This window comes from Trachemys scripta, chromosome 24 (assembly GCF_013100865.1).
Source record: "Trachemys scripta elegans isolate TJP31775 chromosome 24, CAS_Tse_1.0, whole genome shotgun sequence".
Taxonomy (NCBI): Eukaryota; Metazoa; Chordata; order Testudines; family Emydidae; genus Trachemys; species Trachemys scripta.
Genome location: NC_048321.1, coordinates 4,536,200 through 4,561,173, shown reverse-complemented (window position 1 = coordinate 4,561,173; position 24,974 = coordinate 4,536,200). Strand labels below are relative to the sequence as shown.

Sequence of the window (24,974 nt, the reverse complement as noted above, 5' to 3'; positions counted from 1 at the left end):
TGTTTGTAGAAGCAATTATCTGCAGCCGGGCCTGTCCTGGTCAATATTTCCTGCTCAGCTTGTTGGATGCTATTGATCCTGCCCCGGTCGATGCAGATTAATCTCCCCAGCGCCTCCCCAGAGGAAACCGCAGACGAGCTGTCAAAGCAGCCACGTACTAATGGATTCTCAGAGTCCTGGAGCAACAGGTGTTGGCCCCCAGCAGTGCAGAGTTGGAACGGCCTGAGGGCAGAGAGCCAAGGGACCGGACTGCGCTGCGGGGAGGCTAGCAGTGAATGGAGGCCGAACCCCCTTGGCTGAGGCCTCACAGGTGTTGGTATCCAAGGGCAAGCCATGGAGAGAAGGTCTGATGGGGCAGGGACGTGGTGTGAGGAGGTGTCACAAACCCCAAGGCTGAGAGCAAGAGCGAGTCACTGACTGCAGAGAGATAGAGGAGTGTGGGGTGACATTCTGCAGATGGAAGGACAAGCAGCTGGAGTGCTGTGGATGGTGGTAAATACACCTCTACCCTGATATAATGCTGTCCTCAGGAGCCAAAAAATCTTACCACGTTATAGGTGAAACCGCGTTATATCGAACTTGCTTTGATCTGCCGGAGCGTGCAGCCCCGCCCCCCTGGAGCGCTGCTTTACTGCGTTATATCTGAATTCGTGTTATATCGGGTCACGTTATATCGGGGTAGAGGTGTAGATGGGGGTAGGCATGGCATTGGATGGATGGACAGGTAGATAGACATGTGACGTGGATAGACGTATGTGGTGGTGGATGCTGGGGGGATAGACGTGTGGTGGATGGAGATACATGAGCGTGTATGGTGGTGGATGGATAGATGTGTGTAGACTGGTGGATGGATGGAGGAGTGTGGATGGTAGATGGAGGGGTGTGGATAGTGGGTGCATAGAAGTTTTTAGTGATGGATGGAGGGGTGTGGATGCGGGTGGATAGATGTGTGTGGTGGTGGATGGAGGCATGTGGATAGACGTGTGTGGTAGTGGATGGAGGGGTGTGGATGGTGGGTAGATAGAAGTGTGAGGTGGTGGACGGTGGGGGGATAGATGTGTGGTGGTGAATACAGGGGTATGATGGTGGGTAGATGGACGTGTGTGGTGATGGATGGAGGGGTATGATGGGGGTTGACAGACATGTGATGGTGGATGAATGGGTGTGATGGGGTTGACAGACATGTGGTGGTGGATGGAGGAGTGTGGATGGGGGGTGGACAGACGTGTGTGGTGGATGGAGGGGTGTGGATGGGGGTGGATAGACGTGTGTGGTGGTGGATGGAGGGGTTTGAATGGTGGGTGGAGGCATGTGGATAGATGTGTGTGGTGGATGGAGGGGTGTGGATGGGGTGTGGATAGATGTGTGTGGTAGCGGATGGAGGGTAGATAGACGTGTGAGGTGGTGGAGGGTGGGTGGATAGACGTATGTGGTGGTGGATGGTGAGGGGATAGATGTGTGGTGGTGAATACAGGGGTATGATGATGGATAAATGGATGTGAGTTGAGGTGGATGGAGGGATGTGGATGGGGTGTGGATAGACATGTGTGATAGAGGATGGAGGGGTGTGGATGGTGGGTAGATAGACGTGAGGTGGTGGAGGGTGGGTGGATAGACGTGTGTGCTGGTGAACGGTGCGGGGATAGATGTGTATGGTGGTGGATGGAGGGGTGTAATGGTGGGTGGATAGACATGTGTGGTGATGGATGGAGGGGAGTGGTTGGGAGTGGATAGAAGTGTATGGTATTAGATGGAGGGGAGTGGCTGGGGGGTGGATAGGTGTGTATGGTGGTGGATGGTGGGTGGACAGACGTGTGTGGTGTTGGATGGAGGAGTGTGGATGGGGGGGTGGATAGACATGTGTGGTGGTGGATGGAGGAGAGGGGTTGGGAGGTGGATAGATGTATGTGGTAGATGGAGGGGTGTGGATGGTGGGTGGATAGACATGTGTGGTGGTCGATGGAGGGGTGTGGATGGTGGGTAGATAGACGTGTATGGTGGTGGATGGAGGAGTGTGGATGGGGGATGGAAAGACGTGTGTGGTGGTGGATGGAGGGAGTGTGGATGGGGGTGGATAGATGTGTGTGGTGGTGGATGGAGGCATGTGGATAGACGTGTGTGGTAGTAGATGGAGGGGTGTGGATGGTGGGTGGATAAATGTGTGTGATGATGGATGGAGGGGAGTGGCTGGGGGGGTGGATAGATGTGTGTGGTGGTGGATGGAGGGGTGTAATATATGGAGGGGTGTGGATGGTGAGTGGATAATCTTAATAAAAATACCCTAATGTGGCCAGATCCTGACTGATCTCTGATTCAGGGACTGATCCTGTCTGGTGCAGGGAGCCTCCCTCATCCCAACATAGCCACATGAGGGCCTAGCACAGTTGCAGTTCCTGTATGCAGGGGCACAGGGCACCCTCAAGGGGTGTTGGGGGATGGTGGCCCTATGGATCTGCCCTCCCCCCTGCTCTGGCCCACAGGGCATGCCAGGCATGGGGGTGGCAGGCTGCACAGTACCATGGCGACTGCTCCGCGCTCCCTGCCACACCCAATCAGACCAACGGGGGCCCATCTAGCTTACCACGGAGGCAGGACCTCGGAACAGGGCCGGGTGCTTGTACTTATCCCTGGCCTAAGCAATTCCTTGGCCTGGGGCTGCTCCACAGGGAGCCCAGGTGTCACTCTAACTGCCAGGTGCAATGACACTGACCTTTCACCCTCCCTAAATTAAACTGGGCCGGAAAGCTGGGGCGGAAGGCTGCTGACAAATGCCCCAAACCCGAGAGCTTGAAAATCACAAATCAGGCCCCCAAAATCACAAGAGAGGCTTAAAAATCACAAGATTTAAAATAATAAATGCTGGGTTTCTCTTTTGCCTTCAGGATTCCGAGCCTTTCAGGGTCACAGTTTTGGGCTTTTGTCTACGTCCAGGAGGGCTGGAAACGTCCTTTTTTAATTGGAAGTTGTGCGTCTCCCATATTCCCAGGGCTCCGGGAGCTGGGGCTTTAAGTCCAACACCAAACACTGAGAGACTCGCAATAAAATGGCAGGAGTCGGCGACTCTGTCAGCAATGTCTCTTCAACTCCTGTTTCAAGATGACAGGGCGGGTCCCAATCTCAGTTACTTTGCTGTACGTCTGGCCGCACTGCACTGACTTCAGGGGGAATCGCTGTGGATGCGCTTGGTTCCCAGTCAGGTGCCACTGGCGCGTGCATGCATGCGTCTTTGCCTCCCTTTCCCGTCCCAAATGCCGCTGGTGGCTGCAGAGCTGCAGCAGTGTCACAGCCCTCGGCAGGGTGGGAAGGGGCGGGTCTGTAGCTTACGCCATTCTGAGAAAGTCTCTCTGCAGTCAATGACTGTGCAAATGCTCACAAGTGAGATCAGAATCCAGCCCGGACCCCACTGCAGTCAGTGGGTGACTCCCGATTTTTGCTGCTGTCTCCAGGATTTAAATCCAGCCTGCTATCGAGATTGATGGGCTGGACAATCAGCCTGATTTCATATCCAACCTATTTGTATGTAAATTTCCTCCTGAGGAGAAGATCCACCTCCTTCCAAACAGGAGCTGAAGCCTGGATACCAGACGGGAGAGCGCACTACACCTGCGGTGTGCTGCCAGGCCTTCTGTGGGATGGACTGGAATGGAGCTGGAGAAAGATTTCCCCCAGCCATGCATTACAAGGGCCATTCCTGAAATGCAGCCCTCCCGACCCCCCAGAGTAGGACGCAACACCTATTCAGCATACAGCACCCAGCAACACTGCACAAGGTTTGCTCACCCAGCACTGACATGCAGCCACCTCTGGGGTGGGACATGGCAGCTGGGTAACAGTTGCACAGCCACACTGCACGGGGATTGCTCACTGGGTGCTGAAATGCAGCCACCTCTGGGATGGGACCCAGCAGCTGCGTAGTTGCATGTATGGAATTGCCAGGGTAACTGTAGGTAGTGGAAGCAGAGTATTACCGTTGTGCTGGGATGCAGCCAGAACACCGGGGTTAACTCTCTCTTTCGAGTAAAAAATGACATGGGACTTTTATAACAATCACAACCTAAATTGTACAGCATCGCATCCCCAGCAACACAGCACCCCCTAGTGCCAAGGGATGATATTGGCTCACTGACAGCACCACCAACACTACTTATGGCCTCCAGCATTAGGCTCCTATGTCTATGTTAGGCCTGATTTTCAGAAGGGTTGAGAATCCAGCAGCTCCCACTGATTTTACAGCATCCCCAGCACAGCCCTATGGACAGAAAGACACCCTGTGCTACTATGGCCTAGCTGAGAAACAGTTCCTAGGTCATCACAGAGCAGAAAAAGCGCCACCTAGTGGTTAAAGCAAATTACTGGGAGTGAGGACACCTGGGTTCTATTCCCAGTTCTGCAACTGACTGGTTGCATGGCTGTGAGCAAAAGACACACTCTGCCTCACTTCCCCCGTTGCACGGTACCTGGCTGGTGTAACCCACGCTGCAGAGTGGGGGGATCTGTCCCCTCGTGTGGCTCACCAGCGTGGAGAGGTTTCTCAGTCTGGTACTGACTTCACCCTGCTCATGTTTTAGGGGAGGTCTACACTGCAATAACAGCCCTGCAGCCTGGCTACGGCTGGCTTAGATCAGCTGACTCGGGTTCACGGTGCTTGGGCTGCGGGGATGAAAATTGTGATGTAGACGTTTGGGCTTGGGTTAGAGCCTGGGCTCTCAGACCCTGTGAGGGGGGAGGATCCCAGAGTCTGGGCTGCAGCCCAAGCCCAAACGCCTACACTTCTATTTTTAGTCCCACAGCCCAAGCGCCGTGAGACAAGCCAGCTGACTCAGGCTCTGAGACTCGATGCCACAGGGGTTTTATCCCAGTGTAGATGTAGATTTAGAGCCAGAGGGGCTGGGTTCAAATCCCCAGGTGTAATGGATGCTAAACGGTATTGTACTGTTCGGCTGTAAGGTGGCAGTGTGTGTAAAATAACTTTTTCAAATGGACCTCAGCCAGACCTAGCAGAGCATTAAAGGATCTTACGATGAACACAACTGGGGTGGATAAGCGATCTCTGTCGCCAGGCCAGATCAGAGCTTATGAACCCTTTCACAACAGACCTCGCTCAGTTAGAGAACTGCTGGGTCTAGAACCTGGTGACCGTGTTCATGTCGAATTGGATGGAGAAAAAGGATGGACGACGCCAGCTGTCATAAAGAAAAAAAATCAGCTCCCAGATCTTACTGGAGGGAGGGATAGCTCAGTGGTTTGAGCATTGGCCTGTTAAACCCAGGGTTGTGAGTTCAATCCTTCAGGGGGCTATTTAGAGATCTGGGGCAAAAATCTGTCTGGGGATTGGTCCTGCTTTGAGCAGAGGGTTGGACTAGATACCTCCTGAGGTCCCTTCCAATCCTGATATTCTATGATCTTATGTGATCTAGACTGGCAGTAGAGAGTTCAGAAGAAACCATCAACATCTACACTTTGTTCCTCAGAAGGAACAATCAACAAAGCAAACTCTACAGGTGGCAGATGCAGAACAAGAAGACCCAAGAATTCCAAACGGAGTCGGTCGTAACTAACGGACAGTCAGATGACCAAGCTGTTACATGTTTGGCTTGTGTAATTAGAAAACCAGCACGATTCAGAGACACTCAACAGACTGATCCATATTGAACTTCACAGATAGCGTGACAGTGTCAATACTGTAAGTGGTGGGAATGTAGGACTTAAAGGGGGGGAGGCCATGGAATGTTAAACTGTATTATACTGTTCAGCCACTAGGTAGCGCTATGTGTACAATACCGTATTGAAACTAGCCTCAGCCATACCGGGCAGAGCATTACAGGACCTGACGCTGAGCACAGCTGGGGAGGATAAGCAAGTTCTGTAGCCAGGCCGGCTCTGGTACATGACACCGCGTGTGCCGAGTTATTTGAGAGCTGCCGGTGGAAGGGGTTGAGGGAACACCGTATGATCAGTCCGGGGGGAGTCTTTCATCTCAGTCCCCGCTGTGTCTCACCCGCAGCCTGGCTGGGATCTTTTGCTCTCCAGTCCAGATGTTCAGGTCAAACAGTTTGGGAAGCACAGAGCGTCCTGTTTCCTACACGCGAAGGGCAGCAGGGGCTCTCAGCCGGGGTGCCTTGTTATTTCAGAATAAGGAAAACAATAAAAAAAGCACATAGGTAAAGTCGCAGCAGGAGAGCCGATTCCCTCCCGCCCCCATGCAGACAGGCCCCTGCCATTTAAAGGGACCGACCCAGAGCCTGCTCCCCAACTGGCAGGTTGAAGAAATAAACATAGAAAAGCATTGCCCAGAGATCCGGCCGTCGGGGCATGTAGGGCCCTGTTCTCTCTAGGGACCAGCTTTTTCCCAAGGGCTCAGTTAGTTCCCCTTGAGGCACCCATATAAGGGACCTTCAGGTGTATGGGTGGGCAGGAGAAGGCGTTGGGCCGTTCTGAAAACACAGGTGGGAGTTGCTGAGACTGGGAGCTGAGTCCTTTGGAAAACCTGGGAGCAACACCCAGCTCAAACCACAGCACCCAGTCCCAGCGCCACAGGAAGACACAGAAGGGTCCTGCTGGGCTCTCCCGAGGGGGCACAAACCCATGGGGAGGGGACACGATAGGCACTGGCAGGAATCCAGGCTGCTTCATGGAATCTGCCAGCAGGAGGGCGCTCACCTGCTTTCACCATGCAATAGGTGGGGGTGTAAAAGCTACTGCTCCTGAATGCACATGCTCCTGTGCAGGGGTCTATGGGTCCGGGGCTGGCTGACCCCTGGGGGCTATGGGCCTGTGGGGAGGGGATTTTCATTCACGTCCGGGGGAGAATAGCGAGGTGCTGAGACCATGCAGGGATGCCCGGCTCAGGCTCTGACGCTCTCCCCTTAGAGCTGTCTGGTGCCTTTGTCGCTGGTCACAGAACAGATTGAGGAACCGCACGGGCTGGGCTGGTGCCCCAGTGGCCACGATTCCTAACTGCACGTGCACAAGCTTCCCGGAGACGCGCGTGCACCATGGCGCTGCCTGGCTTCGGGCCCACGGAACACCGGAGCGCCTCGCAAGGACTCACAGATTGTTTAAAGGGACGCTGCCCTATTCCTCTACGCTGCACTGTAAAAAAAAGGAGTAATTTTGTGACAATTCCCCCCACCCCTATGAATTTTTTTCGACTCTCCCCATCATCACCACACACTTTCTCTACCTTTTAAAACCAGTGGGAAAAGGGGGGAGGGGGAGTGAGTGGGAAGGAACGTGGTTTTGCTACCACCATGATAGGAAAACACTTGAAACGTGACAGAAAAATATGGCAAAAATGGGAGGAAAACAAAAAGGATTAGTTGTCATTATTACAACAATAATAAACAATCATTTGCATTGGAACCCCAATCACAGAGCAGGATCCCAATGCGCCAGGTGCTGTACAAACACAGAACAAACAGCCTCTGCCTCAAAGAGCTCAAGGTCTAAGAAGCCATTTTCAGCTGGAAACCCCATTGGATGAACATTTCCCAGCTCTGAAACTCAGGAAGGGGAGGATCAAGACACCCCTGTTCTGCTAGCCCAGTGATCGGGCCTCGGGTGGGGACGAGGCCTGGCTGGAGCAGGCTGTGGGGAGGGAGGTGGGGGCTGCCCGGAGAGCCAGAGCCACCAGGGTGGATACAGGATGACTACATCTTAAAATGCTGGCTCAGTGTAGACACTCACGACAGCGATGGGCAGGGTTCCCCACCTCCCGAGAGGCAGTAGCTAGGTTGGCAGAAGAATTCCCCAGTCCACCTAGCGCTGTCTACACCGGGGTTAGGTTGCCATGGCTACGTGGCACGGGAGGCTGGATTTTTCACAGCCCCGAGAGACGTAACAATGCCAATGTCACTTTTCAGTGTAGACCAGCCCTGAGAAAGCACCTCGGCTGGATCCCTCACTCCTACCCCTCTTAGCCCAGCTGCTGTGCCGAGATGGACAGGGAATGGGGGAGAGAGACCGATGGGGAAGGCAGTGCTCTCACAGAGCGGGCGCATTCCTCCACCCACACCTGCCAGCCACAGAATGCAGATGCTATGTGCCTGGGCAGCCAACTGGAATTCCAGCAGATCGCCCAGCATGGCCACCCCTCCCCACAGCACGGCAGGGCCCCGTTTCCACCCTGCTCCAGTGGGCACCGGGGCATGAGCGAGGGGAGGCAGACAGGGCAGGAGCCATGCCTGGCAGGAGAGTCCCCAGTGCAGCTAAAGCCCCTCCTGAGGAGGCCGGGACCCGGGGCCCTTTGACAAGTGTCCTCAGGGAGGGGAAAGGGCAGGCAGGGAACCAGGGAAGCTAGGCCTAATCCTGCCCTTATGCCATTGGTGTGACTGGAGCTGGCCCCTGATCTGGGCCCCAATTTTGCAAGGTTTTAGGGGCTGGCTTCAGTCAGACCAAGCCGAGGCCCCCTGACTCACGTGGCATCAGCGCTGGTGCCTCTCACCAGCCCCTCTGCTCCAGGGCTCCAGTTGTGTTTGGGTGGACCTGGCTCCCGGGGGCAGCATGGAGGTAGGATGGCCTGTGCCAAGGTCAGGAAAGAATTTGGCCCCTTCTTGAGTGATTCCTGAGGGGGTTTATAACCTACTGACCCCCCTTGCTGCTGAAATGTCTGACTGGGAAGCTAAAACCAGCCTCCTCTCTCAGGCCTCTTACCCAGGGTCTCAACGTGCTTCACAAAGGATGTAAGCCTCCCAGCAGCCCTGAGAGCTAAATGGGGAAACTGAGGCAGGGAGCGGTGGCGGGGCTTGCAGTGAGAGAGCTAGGAATAAAGCCCAGTTAGAACCTGAGGGGGCTGCGTGTCAGGATGCCTGGGCCCAGTCCTGACTCTGCCACTGACTTGCTGTGTGGTCTTGGGTGAGTCCCTTCCCCAGCCTATCCCTGTTTACGATAACCACCCGGCCCTCCTCACAGGGATGCTGCGAGGCAGGAGCATTTGCAAAGGTCACTGTGAGCCCCAGAGTGCATGGGACGATGGATCGTTTCGGCCGAGGGCAGGGTTCCCAGCACCCTGCTAACTGCCTGGCTGCTCCGGGGGTCGGGGGTCGGGGGTCGGGGGCCGGCTTGCTCTGACTGGCTGGCCCGCTGCTTGTTTAGCTGCCTGAGGGCAGCGTCGTCTGTTTGCTCAGCTTGGGCAGAAGGACCAGGTGCCTCCAGCACAGCGAGCGGGGGGACTCCCACTGGCCCCTCGGCCATACTGGGGCTTGAGCTCTTTGCAGTTGTGTGTCCACACAGGAAACACAAGGCCCTTTCCCGGGTCTCTGCAGAGCCCCAGCGCTTTGCAGCCACCCTGGCAGTGCCCATCCTAGGCTGGGGCATTATGGGAGGCTGCCACATGGCCCCTCTTCTTTGGGGTGGGAGGGGGGAATAGCCCATGTGGGCCAAATATGCAGAATCCCAGCCCCCCCCCCTCTGCCTCCAAGTGGCCAATCGCAGCGAAGGTTGTTCTGAAAGCTGCCTCTGTACTGTCTCCTTCACCCCCTGTGGGATCGGAAACTGGCCCCATCCCCTTAGGGAGGAGGAACACTGGGCGTGGGAGGATGAGGCAGCGCTCCCCAAGGGCGAGGCATGCCTGGGACCCAGTCACAGCAGGACGTAAGGCCCAATAGTCTCTGAGTTTTGGGGGGCCATTAACTCAGGAAATGGTGCTTATTGTCCATCTATCTATCCCCATACACCCCCTCTATCTATCTATCTATCCCTATACACCTTATCTATCTATCTATCTATCTATCTATCTATCTATCTATCTATCTATCTATCCCTATACACCTTATCTATCTATCTATCTATCTATCTATCTATCTATCTATCTATCTATCCCTATACACCCCCTCTATCTATCTATCTATCTATCTATCTATCTATCCCTATACACCTCATCTATCTATCTATCTATCTATCTATCTATCTATCTATCTATCTATCTATCTCCTTCTCTAACCCCCATCACTCCAGTATCTCAGTCCCTCCTCCTCCCAGTATCTCCCCATCTCTGCCTGTGGTCTTCTCCCCCCGTCCCACATCCCTTCTGGGCCCTGCAACCTTGAGATGCCCTTGAGCTCCAATGCTCTGGGACCAGTTTCCATGGAGACTAAACCAGCTGAACTGCACAGGGAGCCAGCGCCGCCAGGAAATAAAGGAGGCCGACAGCCATGATGAGACGCACAAAGGGAAACCTCATCCCAGCCACGATATGGGGGGAGGGGGGTCATTTGACTCCTTCAGCCCCACTGCAAGGTGGGCCATGGCCATATGGCCATGTGGACTGGGAGCCAGGACCCCTGGGTTCTCTTCCTAGATTTGGGAGTGGGGTCTAGTGAATTAGAGCAAGAGGGGGGCAGAGCCAGGAATCCTGGGTTCCATTCCTAGCTCTGGGTGGGAAATGGGATCTAGTGGTTAGTGCAGGGGACTGTGGGTCCTAAGCCAGCTCTGATGCTGACTCTCTGGGTGGTCTTTGCCCATCCCTGTGCCATGTGGGATGAGCCTGTGAGTGCCCCACTCTGCCAGGGGCCTGCGTGGATGCTGGCACAGAGCCAGGAAGGTGGCGTTAGCCCATGGATGGGGCTGGCCCTTTCTGAAGGCCTCTGAGGTGTTGGCGTTGGTCCACCCCACCCCATGGGGCCCTGGAGAGAACTGGCCTTTCCTGACAGCCAGGGCCTGTTCTCACGGCCAGAGCCGAGGCCTCTCAAAGGAGGGATTTTTTTCCTATTCAAGCTCAGCGAACCTGACGAGCATGAGGATCTAGGCTCGGGGGAGGGGTGGGGAGCTCCCCCCTCAATCCTGCCCCTGCCCAACTTTTCGGCTCCTGAGCCCCTTCCCTCCCACCGCCCGATGGGTTGCCCCGCCCACGCCTGCGAATGCAGCCTGCTGCCCCCTGTCCTTTGCAAGGGGAAGGGCAGGGCTGAGAGCAGCTCTTCCCCGCTGGAACAGGGCTGCCCGGGGGGGGGGGGGGCGCATGTGGGGCAATTTGCCCCAGGCCTCGGGCCCCACAGGGGCCCCCACGAGAATATAGTATTCTATAGTATTGCAATTTTTTTTATGGAAGGGGCCCCCGAAATTGCTTTGCTCCAGGCCCCCTGAATCCTCTGGGCAGCTCTGCGCTGGAATATGGGGAGCCGAGCACCAGCTCCTGTCTCTCCAGGATTTGTGGCTGGCTCAGGAATGGGGGTTGGGAGCCTCCCTGCCCATAACCTGGAGCTGCCATGACTGCTGTGTCCCTGACAAGGCATTTTAAATGGCCGTGATGAAAATGGCCTTGTCTCCCAGCAAATCGGCCTCGCTGCCTGGGTATGTCTTAGACTGACCAGGGACAAACCTCCTGCTTCAGGGCCACTATTAACTGGGGGTCAGGAGGGAACTTCCTGGGACAGGTTCTCCCACTCCCAGAGGTTTTGGCACCTTGCCCTGACGTGGCTGGTACCCGGTTACAGTCAGAGACGGTATCCTGGGCTGGATGGAGCCCTGCTCTGATCCAGGCTAGCGTTCCCTGTGCCCCTTGATCTCCAGTCTTCCATTGAGTCCTCTGGGCTAGATGAGCCCTCCATTTCAGGGGCCAGATCATGCACAGATACAGCACAGAGGGCACGGTCCAAGGAGAGGGGGGCAAAATGGGCTTTGGATTGTGGGTTGCTGCAGGGGCCAGAATGCCCCCCAGTGTATAAATTAGAGCGACCCCAGGGCTGCTTATGGGCTGTGCAGCCTCCCAGAAGCACCTTAGCACTGAATGCTATGACTACTACTCCCCCTCCAGGCCCCGCAGGGCGGCTTACGTCAGCCCTGTACTTCTGCCTGGAAGGATTTCCCCGGCCCCTAGGGGCTCAAAGATGGGCCCTATACACCTTCAGGGCTGCTCATAGGAGCCTGAATCAACACCTTAGAATAGGGGTCGGCAACCTTTCAGAAGTGGTGTGCCGAGTCTTCATTTATTCACTCTAATGTAAGGTTTCGCGTGCCAGTTATACATTTTAACATTTTTTGAAGGTCTCTTTCTATAAGTCTATAATATATGACTAAACTATTGTTGTATGTAAAGTAAATAAGGTTTTTAAAATGTTTAAGAAGCTTCATTTAAAATTAAATTAAAATGCAGAGCATCCCGGACTGGTGGCCAGGACCTGGGCAGAGTGAGTGCCACTGAAAATCAGCTGGCGTGCCGCCTTTGGCACGTGTGCCATAGGTTGCCTACCCCTGCCTTAGAATATAAAATACCAGCTGCCCTTTATATCTCTGAGGTAAGCACAACAGGGTCTGCCCATGACTGGTTTCCCCTCGGCAGGTCCCAGGCTGAGCCCCATGGCGCGGTCGCTGGCAAGCAGCCCAGTGGGTTTGAAATCCCCTGAAGCAAACCCATGATCTGCATCCAGCTTGCACCTGTCTAGCAGGGCCAGCCTGCTCGGGTCACTGGCAGGGTTTGATTCCACGACTCCACACACCAGCCTCTACTGCTCCAGCTAAGGGAGTAACCTCCCCAGCTAGCAGCTGAAGTAGGCTCTTATCCTCTGCTGGGTGCAGCCTCTACAGGGGGACATGGTGCTGCTAGTGCGGCTGAGAGTCATGGGGTACTTGAGTCCCACCAGCAGGGCTTAGTACCTACATGGCATGAGCATCACCCTTACCCCTGAGGTGCCTTTTCACCTGTGACCCGAGAACCCCTTAATGCCAACTGGCCAAGGCGTCACAGGAGTGCCCTGGTTCTGGCACGCACGTGCTGGTCACCAGAGAATGTCTTGTGAGGGCTAACGTGAAAGTTGGGGTCTCCCTGGCCATTAGGACCATTGTGAAATGTACACAGAGATCCTGCGTTGGGAGTTGTGTGTATAGCCTGGAAATGTGTTCTCAGAGTCTGCGTCAGGGCACGAGTCACCAGCGGAGGTGAAGAAACAGGTTTTCTGTCGGACAAGAGATTTAGTCAGCTCTCTCTCTCTGTCAGATGTCAGAGCATTGCAAGCTAACGCATCGGATGCCCATTTACCAAAGAGATGTGAAGACAACAGGGCAGCAGCACTCAGAAGAAACAAGCCGCGGGGGATTATCCCATCTCTGAGGATAAGCAACCACTGCAGAGAACAGACGCTATGATAAATAACACTCATGATCCTGCAGCTATAACCCTCTGCCTTCTCCTCCCACAGCCCAGGCCGGCCTCTGTCACTAAAGGAGAGCTTGTGGGGGCAGTAATACCAGCTCCAGCCACTAGAGAGCGATGTCACACATGTGGTCAGATTCACCCCTTGCTTCTTTTCATTAGGGCTGGTCAAAAAAATCGACACTTTTTCACCCCAAGAGAATTTGAATGAAATATTTTTCATTTGAAATATTTTAATGAAAAATGTCGATATTTTTCCATTGAAAAGTTTTAGCTGGAACAACTCGTGATTTTTGTCTTGGTTTTAGAGCACCAAATAATAATAATAATAAACCAGGTTTGGATTTTGGGGGTTTATTTCCCTTCCTTTCTCCCCCTTTTTAACTTTTGCTTCTTTTTGCTGGAGGGGGGAATAGAAAAGGCACAAAAAGTGTGGGGGGAAAAAGATTTTTGGGGGAACAATGGGGTTCCTCCACTTTTTCCTTCTTTTTATTTGTATTTTTTTTTACTTTTTTTTTTTTTACAAAAAAAAAACCCCTAAAACAAATGTCACATTTTTTTTGATTTTGCACTTCTGAAAAAGGAAACAAAAATTGTGGCTCAAACCAAAACTTTTGTCCCAACTGAACGTTCCATGAAACATTTAGATTTGGAGGAAACGGCGCTTTTTTAAGGGTGAAAAAAATTGCCCATCAAAAATTTTCCACCAGTTCGAATTCTCACCCACTCTCCTGTCCCCAGTGGGGCTGGAGGGTGACTCTGCCAGCAAGACCAGTGACCAAACCTGAGGGATCTCAGCACCCCCCTGCACCTGGTACACTGACCTCTGGTGAAAACCTGGTGCTTTTATAGCAGGAGGTGAGACGAATGGGGAAGTTGAGCCACAAAGGTGAAGTTTCCTATGGGTTTCTTCAGTGACTTAAGTTCGGTTCTCAAAAATGAACCTAAACCCCATTGGCTTTCAAAGATATGTAGGCTCCTAAATCACTTAGAAGCTTTTGAAAATGTTACCCACACTGCTCTAGAAGGGGCTTGTGGGCACTGGGAGTGGGTGGAGGGGATTGAACACATGGAACCTTTAAAGAAAGAGTTGCACAGGGGAGGAAAATGATAAATCAGACCTACACAAAGAATACAGGAAACGGCCTTTCTACCCCTTCTCTTGCTGCAGAGCACGTCAGCTTGGGATCACGACCCCTGGAGTGTCTCAACCAGGCGTCTGGGGTTGTGTCCCCCATGCCCTGCCTCCTGCATGGGACTATTTTTCATCATGGAGGAGGACGTTCTGGAAACTCAGCCAGTTCCCACCAAGGGCTGGGTTTTTAAAATGACTCTTTGCAGGTGGGATCCGGGCCGGAAGAGGCCATCGGTCAGGCCGTGTGGGGTTTTGCGGGCTACACACTGCTCAGGGCTGGGCTAGTAGGGGGCTGTGGGTTGGGATTGAGGGGTACAGACAGAGCCGGGTGGGTGGAAATCAAGACTGGGGTAGCAGGGGGCTGTGGGTCGGGATTGAGGGGCATCAGCAGAGCTGTGTGGGCAGAGCCTGCCCAGCACCTCTCTGTGCAATGCCTGGCTCTACGAAGGGCTCATGGCAGTCCCCGAAGCTGGGCACACATCCCTCCCTCCTACTACTGCCACCAGACTGCAGGCTGCCATGAAGGGCCTGGGCCAGGTAAATAGACACTTCCTGCCCCAGGGAGCCTCCATCGCTAATTATAGACCCCGCCGCATTTAGAATTGCTCTTTAGTGATGCACACAGAGTCTGGCTGCACGATGCCCCCGCCCAAGGACAGTCCATGGCACCAGCAACTCGCACACTGGGGGGCAGTCTCCTGAGGCCCCCAGCCCACCAGGGCAAGAGACAATGATGAGCTGGGAAAGTCCTAGTGAACCAGAGAGCTCCTGGGGAGCTGGAGAGGGTGGAACAAAGGACGGGGGGTTCTCCCCCTTGCCTTCTGGCTGCCCTTTTCAGCCTGCCCCTTGTACTGTAGCTCCCTGCCCCCAGCCCCTGAAGCCCCCACGTGGGATGTGGCTCTAGCCGCTCCTGCTCCACCAGGAAGGCCCCGTAATAGGGATGCCAAAGCGGGAGGGGCTGGATCAGGCCCAGTCGAGGGGAAGGCCTGGATTTGGGTGACAGAGCACAGTGGGAAAAGCCAAAGACTGTGGCCCCAGCGAGCGCCCCCCGTCCCAGCCCTCAGGGGAGACGCAGCAGAGACAGCAGGCCCAGCCCAGGGGCTCCTGTGTCACCCCTCACACACAAACCTTCACCCCCTGTCATAACTATAAAGGGAAGGGTAATAGCTGTCCCGTGTACAGTACTATAAAACCCCTCCTGGCCAGAGACTCCAAAATCCTTTTCCCTGTAAAGGGTTAAGAAGCTCAGGTAACCTGGCTGGCATCTGACCTAAAGGACCAATAAGGGGACAAGATACTTTCAAATCTTGGGGGGGGGGAAGGCTGTTGTTTGTGTTCTTTGTTTGGGAGTGTGTTCGCTCTTGGGATTGAGAGGGACCAGACATCAATCCAGGTTCTCCACATCTTTCTAAACAAGTCTCTCCTATTTCAAACTTGTAAGTAAATAGCCAGGCAAGGCGTGTTAGTTTTCCTTTGTTTTTCTCAACTTGTAAATATACCTTTTACTAGAGTGTTTATCTTTGTTTGCTGTACTTTGAACCTGAGACTAGAGGGGAGTCCTCTGAGCTCTTTAAGTTTGATTACCCTGTAAGGTTAATTTCCATACTGATTTTACAGAGATGATTTTTACCTTTTTCTTTAATTAAAAACCTTCTTTTTAAGAACCTGATTGATTTTTCCTTGTTCAAGATCCAAGGGGTTTGGATCTTGATTCACCAGGAGTTGGTGGGAGGAAGGAGAGGAATGGTTAATTTCTCCTTGTTTTAAGATCCAAGGGATTTGGATTTGTATTCACCAGGGATTTGGTGAAGGTTTTTCAAGGTTTCCCAGGAATGGAATCCATTGAAATGGTGGCAGCCGAACCAGAGCTAAGCTGGTAGTTAAGCTTAGAAGTTTTCATGCAGGCCCCTACATTTGTACCCTAAAGTTCAAAGTGGGGATCCAGCCTTGACACCCCCCCCCACACACAACCTCACCAAGACCTACACACCACACACACACACACACACACACAGGCACCCCTTTGTGCACCATATACACACCCACATACACCCTCTACACACCCAACACCCCTTCCACACTCACCACACACTCATGTACCCCCTGTGCATCCAACACTCCCCACACATCCAACATCACCCTCCACACACACACGCCACTTGCCCCTCCCAGCCCGCAAAGTACAGCCAACACCCCATGCGACAGACACCCCCCAGTGCCAGGAACCCTCACACACACAGCACACACCTATACCCCGCCCCCGCCCCCTACATCAGACACATCCCACCCTCTACATGTGCTCACGCAGCTTGCGAGAGAGCCCTAGCCAGTCCCCTGGGGGTGAAATACACCTCCTGCTGTCTCTGCTGTGCAAAGCATTTGCAGATGAGGAGCCACGTGGCAACTCCTGTAGCAGTGGGGGGGGGGGGCAGCCTGTGGGGCTGCAATACAGTGTCGTCCCCCCCAGTGTCCCTATGGGTTCCTCCCCACCCCCCCACCCCCAGCTAAGGAGCCCTGTGAGCCAGTCCGTAGGAGATGATCACACCTAGCTCTTTGTCAAGTGCTTCCGGATCCTGGCACGGGGGCCTTGAGGCTGGGGTTTCCCATCAGACCCCTTTGGAAATCTCTTTATAATCAGGTTTCAGAGCCTTGTGGCCCAGTTTCCCATTGGAGGTGACGCAAAGTCTGGGTGTCTTCTTAGTATCACTTGTTTATATAGACCAGCTCTGGAATAGAGGTGGGCACTGGCCCAATCTCAGCCCAAAACCAATGCCCGGTTCCCAAGGAGCAGTTCTGCTCCCACAACAGACTCTAGTTTGAGAGATTCCAGCAGGGAGCAAACTGCCCAGATGCTGCTTGCAACAGTTCCCCACAAAGAACCATCATCACAAACTAACCACACAGCATTTCTGCAAAGGCTGAACCCTTGCTCGTACACCAAGAGAAAGAACTTATATGCCTGTGTGCAACAGCGCCACCTGGTGCCTCCTGCTATAACAATACATAGTCTCTTTCACTAGTTTCTTTTATCCAAAGCTCTCACCATGATTCACAAACATTAATAACTTTAGCCCCCACGGCAGACAGGTCTGTACATTCCCAGTGATACAGACGGGGAATCCGAGGCTCCACGGCCACACAGCAAGCCCACTGCAGAGCTGAGAAGAGACCCCAGGCAGGTGCTCTAACCACTAGCCCAGACCATCTCCTTATAGCCTTGGGACTGAATGTATCCACCGTGTGCACCTGAACATCAGGCCTCGATCTTCAGCAGTGTAAATTGGTGTCGCTCCATTGAAGTCAGTGCTAGTTTGCACCAGCTGAGGGTCTGGCCCCCAAATCCCTCAGCTGCACTAACTCTAAGCACGGGTGGAAAGGACTCTGCCATGAGACCCACACCGCATGCTCTGGGCTGGCTTGTACCCTGAGGCTGGGGAGACTGGTCCTGCATCCACTCAAAAGGGTCTCTCTGTTCTGGGTGGAGACCTCATTGGAAATGCTCCAGACAAGAGCCTGATTCTCCTGCCCATGCTGGTGTTGATCAGGAGTCACCCTCACAGCAGAGTTACCCGCAGTGTGAACCTGGCATGGTGTGAAACAGGAGTGAGTGGCTGAAGCCAAGTCTGCAGACACCTCCCCTCTGTGCCTTTGGCATTAACTCTTCGTTTTCTGGTTTCCCTTGTGGAGTGTTGGATTCCCTCTACTGCTCTCAGACGGCCCCTGCCCCTGCTGCTTTTCATGGGAGACCTGCCCTGGTGCCAGGCTGACAGCGGGCAGAGCTGGGCAAGGCTTGTGCCCAGAGACTGAATCACTCATGCTAATGCCCCTTAAATCCTGCATCCCCACACAACCCTGTAGGCCTCCCTCCCCCGCTATCCCAGCCCTGCCCAGCTCTGCCAGTGTCCCTCAGTCCCAGTTTACAGCCCCACCCCCCGCTATCCCAGCCCAGAGAGACTCAAAGAGGCCTTGTCTATACTAGGGACATTTTGCTCAAATTTCCCACTGTTGCTAGGGGGCTCATCTCGCCCCGAGTTAGGAGTACTGGGAGTCCGCGTGCAGATGGGCTGCCGCTGTTTTAAGCACCAGGGGGTTTCAAAAGCATATGTGACTTAGGAGCCCCCAGTGCTAACGATTTCCCCAGGTCTCCCAAGTCACTGATGAAAATGAGAATTAGCCAAGCTCGGAGCAGAGTGCGACAACACCACAGAGAACCCAGGAGAGTCCGGGCAGGCTCTAACCACTAGCCCACACCGCCGCCATGAAGGTTTGGGACTAAATCCCCCATCTCGTCGGGAGATCATTGCAAAATGTCCCTAGTGGCAAACCAGGCCAGAGAGTCCGGGAGAGAAAAAAACCCAGAGAGAAAAGGAAACCCAGAGCCAGCAAGAGGAGGAAAGAGACACAGAAAGGGACAACCAGTGACAGATGGAGCCGGAGCGTGGACGGGAAGACTCACTGAGGCAGCTGGTTTTCGCCCATCCGTTACTTTCCCTCCCTCTCTGTGCTTCACCCTTTGGCCAGTTCTCCTGTCCCTGGCAGACCTTGAACCAACCTTGGGCCAAGCGGCTCCTGCGTAGGAAATGGGGCCCTGGATTTCTGTAACTTAGGAAACCAAACTGTCCCTGGGAAGCGTCACACACGCTCTCCCCCACCCCCGCCCGCAGATCTCTAGCTCCAGCTCCTCCCCTCCCAGATAGTGCCCAACACCCAGAGCTGCCCCCTTCGTGGGTCCCAGGCCCTGCTACTGAGGGGTCTGGATGGGGGCTGCGTACGACTGACTTTGGGAATGAGCCCCCCAGTCCGGAATTGCTGGTTCCTGGTTGGAGGAAGGGAGGGATTCGAAACCGGACCCCAGATCCAATGCCCAGGCCTTTGGGGTGGGCTATCCCTGGCTCTGGACCACCCCACTGGCTGATCCTCTCCCCAGGGACACCAGGGAGCTGGGAATAGGGCCACTCCAGGGGGAGGGGTGGGCCCCACGGGCACTGGGGGAAGCAAGGCCTCATTCGCTGGCCTCTGTCAGATGGTGCCATGGGCCCAGCTGCATGGGGAGATGGCTAAGAGGTCCCCTGCCCAGGCCTGGTCTGCTGCCCCCCATGGAGAAGCCTGGGGGGATGGGGGGCCATCAAGGGAGAGAGGAGGTGGGGGAATCTGCTGAGGTTGGAGTGTGAGCGCTAGGAGACACCCCAAGCCAGAACTCCTGCAGGACACTAAAATATGGGGGAAGGAGGGAGCAACCCATCCACCGCAGTTGTCAGCCAGCAGGGTCTGCCCCCCGAGTTTGTGACCCGTCCTTGTGCTGCAAGGGCTCTGCCCCCCGTAATCCTTCCTCCCATCACATCCCCTCTCCCCCTTCCTCACCCCAATGTCTTCCCCTCCTCCTGCCACTGCTATGCCAGGCTGGGAGAACTGCAGTGCAGAGAGAGGATGGGGGGATCCTGAGAGAGGGTGGCCTGGGAAGTTCCCCCAAACAGGTTCTTTCATGCCTTGTTCCATGGTGCGAGCTACTTCCCTGGTGGAGCATTCTTGTTTGGTGAAGGCAGTTTTAAGGCTAAGGTGTGTATCCTGGATTTTCTCCTCAGAGCATATTTGGTGGTATCTGAGTGCCTGGCTGTAGATAACAGATTTCTTGGTGTGTTTGGGGGGTGGATCTATGGAGGTCATGGTGGTAATCCGTGGGTTTCTTGTATATAGTTGTCTGCAGGGCTCCATGGTTGAAGCTGATCTTTGGGTCCAGGAAGTTGATGCTGGTGTGGGAGTTTTCCAGAGCGAGTTTGACGGACGAGTGATGGTGGTTGAAGTTGTGGTGGAAATCTATGAGGGAGTTTAGGTCATCGGCCGGAGGGTGAAAATATCATGGATGTATCTCGGTTCTATCTTTGGTTTTGTGATGCCTTTGTCCAGAAATTGGCATATTGGGTAGCCACCCTAGCATCAATGGCTGTTCCCACGATTTGGACAAAATGTTTGATGTTGAATGAAAAATGGTTCTGGGTGAGGATGAAAATGGATGAGTCTGGCAATGTATTTGGGGTGGATCTCTGAGAGTTGTCCATTATTTGAGGCGGGCAGCGATGTCGTCATGGGGAGGGGTGTTGGTGTACAGGGAGGTGACATGCATGGTGTCAAGGATGGTGTTCTGAGGGAGATTGCTAATGTTGTGGAGTTTCTGGAGGAAGCTGATTGTGTCCTGGAGAAAGGTGGCCCTTTGTATGATGAGTGGTCTGAGGATGGTTTCTTCAAGTCCTGATATTTCTTCAGTGAGAATGCCATGGCCAGCTATGACGGGTCTGCCTGAGTTCCCTTGTTTCTGTGTCTTGGGACGCATGCAGTAGGTCCTTCAGGTGGGTTTGTGAGGGATAAGGTCACAGAGATTTTCTTGGAGTTGGAAGTATTTGATGATATCCTTAAATGACTGGGTGAATTATGATATGGGGTCTTCTCTGAGTTCTTTATAGTCAGCGGTGTCGGAGAGCTGTCAGTTGGCCTCTCTGGTGGTTGGATTTCAGGGACTGTCCTCTTAGCATTGGAGAGATTGTGGTGGATGGGATGTTTGTTAATTTTCTTCCTGAAGCAATCAGTATAAGAATGTTCAATGGGTCCCCTGTGGGGAGTCCGGCCAGATGAGTCTGTTTTCTTACGACTGTCTGTCGGTGGCGATGTGGTCGTGGTGGGGGATGTTGGGTGTTTTCATTGTTGGGATAGAATTCTTTGAGGTGGAGTCAGCGAAATAATTTTTCTAGCTCTCCACATGCTGGTACGGGGTCAGGTTCCGTGGTGGGCAGAAGTTCCGTCCCTCGCAGAGTACAGATAATTCAGTGCCGGTTAGGATTACACTAATACATATGATACAGGCTAATAGGTATGATTTTCAAGGGGTGCAGAGATTGCATGCTAAGTCGGGAGGCAGTGTGCTCCAGAGGTGAGGGGCCAACCCTGCTGCTCCTATTGACTCGCTCTGGAAACTGTGGCAAGACACCGCCCCTTGCCGTGCCTCAGTTTCCCCATCTGTAAAAGCGGGAGGGGAGTCTGGCCCACCTGTTCCAAGAGTTTGGTGATTTGTGGATGGGAAGTGCTATAGGGCAGAGTGCCAATGCAAGGATCTTGGGCACTTTACAAACAGCAATCCTCCCAGCCCCGCTGTAAAGATGATTGTTCCCATTAAACCGAGAGCACAGAAAAGGGAAGTGACCTACCCAAGGTCAGTGAATCAGTGGCAGAGATAGAAAGGAAACCCAGGAGTCCTGATGCCAGGTGCTAATCATCAGACAAGACTCCCTTCCCAGGGGGGCAGTGATTTGGTAACTATGTCACACACAGCCACAGACCCGAGGACTGGTTTAGTGGGGATGGATTAATAACCACAGGGGATGCGAGAGGCATATTAATTACAAACGGGCACAATCCAGACTCTGCTGCGCAGTGATCAGGGGGTAGAAACCAGATCCCTAAGCAGCATTTTGTGGCTTTCGCCCGGCTCTGTCATTAACATTGGCTCCCCACGCGCCTCCCCACCAGTGAGAAAGGGCTGACCCGGATCAGGCAGCCAATGCCAGGAGAGGGCTCATGGCTGCACATCCCAAGTGGAGGGAGGTGCCTAAATCTCTTTGAGTAGTGGGACTTAGCGCCCGCCCCCCGCATTTCCTATTGGCTAGTTTGGGCAATTCCCCGCTCCACAGGCCAGCTTGGTGGCTCCCATTCTTAAGTGCCCGACCCTCCCCTTGCATTGCACTGGAAGCCTGGGCCCTGAACCCCGGGCAGAGGGCTCTGCTGGGCTGCAGGGCACCTAGTCGTTAAGTGCTGCAATGTCAAACCAGTGTCCCCTGTGTGGATTTAGCCCCCACTGGCAGAGACCAGCTGGAAAACTCACAGAAACTGCTGGAAAAGAGCTATTGGGCTCTCATGGCTCAACCCCCCCTGTGACACCCTGGCACCCCCATATTCACCACTATCATGTAATTAGGATAAGTGCTGTACGAAGTCTGCCTTGTGAGGTAGCATTCAAAAAGTCTTGATCTGACGAACATTAATATCCTGTTGGATTGTATGGGCTGTCGTTGTATGTGGAGTTATGATGTTTTGCTAAGATGTTGTGAAGTTAGAAGCACCCACATCTAGCCTTTCAGGTACAACAACGAATAAGCTAGACAGTGCTAATGGCCCATCAACAAAGACAATGGCCATGGAAAAGGCTTGTCCTCACCTGGGGACCCTTCAGACAGCCAATGGAGAATGGCTGTCATGACTCAGCAAGCATGCAGGGGCATGTGACTAGATCACATAAACTCCATTTTGGTACCTGTATTTTTCCACAAACTGGGCTGGGAACTTGGCTTGGAACAAAGGGTTCCCGCCATATGGAAGAAACTATAAAAGGGGGAAGTGACATCACCAAGGGGCCTCACTCCCTCTACAACTCAACACCTGGAAACACCTTAGAAACAAAGACTGAACTGGGGAAAGTGGTGGTCCCCATGGGCGCCGACTTCCTGTCTTTCCCCTGAGTGCTTGACCCCCCCTCTGCCTCTGGACCTGCCCCCACTCCACTCTTTCCATGTGGCCCAGCCTCTTCCCACCCCTTCCCCGCCCCCATTCCAACCCCTTCCCCAAAGTCCCGCCCCAACTCCGCACCCTCCCTGCCCCTATTCCAACTCCTTCCCCAAATCCCCGCCCTGGCCCCGCCTCTTCCCCACCTCCTCCCCTGAATGTGCCACGTTCCCGCTCCCCCCCCCCCGCATGCTAATGCTGCCAAACAGCTGTTTGGCGGCGGCCGGGCGGGAAATGCTGGGAGTTAGGCGGAGGAGCGGGAACGCGGCGCGATCGGGGGGGAGGAGGAGGTGGGGTGGGGGGTAAGGGGAGCTTGGCTGCCAGTGGATGCAGAGCACCCACTAATTTTTCCCCATGGGTGCTCCAGCCCCAGAGCACCCATGGAGTCGGCGCCTATGGTGGTCCCAGGCTGGAAGAGAGGATTCCCAGCCTGTGTATAAAACATCTGCAAACTGCTTATACTATCTAACAGGGTGAAACACTGCTTGATTCACATCCTGTGTAGTGTATTAGGCTTAGATTGGGTTTTGTTTATTTCTCAAGTAATCTTCCTTGATCTGTTTGCTATCACTTATAATCACTTAAAAATCTATCATTCTGTCGTTAATAAATCTGGTTTATATTTTTACCGAAAACATTGTGGTTTGAGTGAAGTGTTTGGGGAAAAATCTCAGCTCAGTTAACAAAAATTTGTGCATATTCCTCTGCACATCGAGGGAGGGGTGGACTGGGTAATTCATCCCGGTCAAGCTTTTGACCAGGGCAGGACAGTACAGCTTTGGGGTCCTAGGCTGGGGAGCTGGGAGTATTTTGGCTGGAGCCTCTCTATTGTTGGTTCATGCAGTGGCTGGCAGAGCGTTCATGGACACAGCTGGGTGTGGCCCCTGCCTGTGGATGGTGGTGTGAAAGCAAGCTTGGAGGGCTTTGCAGCTTGTTACACTGTCACAGTGTGAGAGGGAACCCAGACTGGTAAGACAGAGGGCTCAGCTGTATCTCAGTTCCATGTTGCACCCCATGGGGGACCCGTCACCCCCCCCACCCAAAGAGTCAGACGAGTCCCTAAGCCCAAACATAAATGACCCGCCCCATTCAGAGCAGGCTGGGGGGGGGGAAACAGCTGTTTTGTAGCCAGAAGATCTCCCCTCCAGGAAGTATTTAACCCCTTCCTGATTCGCTCCTCTGAATTTCATCGTCTCTGTTGGGACACCATGGGATGGGGGCGGAGGGGGGTCAGGGCTGGAGCAGCCCTCTGAGAAGGGCAGTTCAGATGAGCCACAGGAGGCCAGGCCAATGCTTAGCTGAACCTGAGCTTGGTCTGCTCTCCTTGCGTTGTGGATCGACAGAGGACGACAGCCTGCCGGGCTGCCAGGCTGGCCCTTCTCACCAGACCAGTGAGTAGCTTAATGCAGTAAATCAGAGGATGTGTCGGGACGGGCCAATGGTTAGTGCACTCGCCGGGGAGATCTGAGTTCAAATCCCTTCTCTGCTGCAGACTCCTTGGGCTGGTCCTTTGCCTTCTCTGCTCCTCAGTTCCCCACCTGAACAGCGGGGACAATGGAGATCTGCGTCTATCTTCCCAGGCGGCGCCGGGCCCTTGCAGATGGCTCTGTCTGTACTGGGCGAGCCAGGCCCCGATCCTGCCAGGAGACGTGCTCACAGGTGGGTCATGCCCATGACATGCAGGAGCAGGGCCTCAGCCTGGGCCCTCTTCCTCGTCGAAAAGGTTTCCCAAGTCGTGGAACAAAGAGGGGAAGAGGCGGCTGGGCCCAAAGACTCCTCTTCTGTCCTGAGTCGCTTCTCCTCTTCTGGAATAGCCCCGATGGGGAGCCTGGGCAGTGCGTGGAGACAGCCCACCCCTTGGTGCACGGGGAAACGAGCCTCTTCCTAGGGGGTTCGCTGCAGGGATCTGGGGGTGCTGGCGCAGGGCATGGCCTGATGGTTCTGTTTGCATCGGATCCAGTTGGCACTGAGCATGAGGCCCCTGCAGGCTGTCGGTGCCAGGACCCGTCCCTCTCCACGGAGCGTCCCCTGGCATGCAGCGAGCCTTAATCCCGCGTGCTTGTTAAGCACTAATCTGCCCCGAGCCCAGCGAGGGGCAGGATGGAAGAGGGATTCGTGCCAGGGCCCGCGGGAACCTGCTGGGGAGCAGGGGCACGAGGCGGAGGAGTGAAAGAGTGAGTGAGGGGGGAGGAAACAAGCGAGAGACGG

At 54.2% G+C, this 24,974-nt stretch overlaps 1 long non-coding RNA gene across 1 annotated transcript; it reads right to left on the bottom strand.

Moving 5' to 3' along the window:
- Nucleotides 1-17,230: 17,230 nt before the first annotated feature.
- Nucleotides 17,231-18,746, bottom strand: LOC117869774. Its single transcript, XR_004643850.1, has 2 exons — nt 18,676-18,746; nt 17,231-17,801 (listed from the first exon to the last, which is right to left on the bottom strand). It is a non-coding gene; the product is annotated as an uncharacterized LOC117869774 (long non-coding RNA).
- Between the last annotated feature and the right edge of the window lie 6,228 nt (nt 18,747-24,974).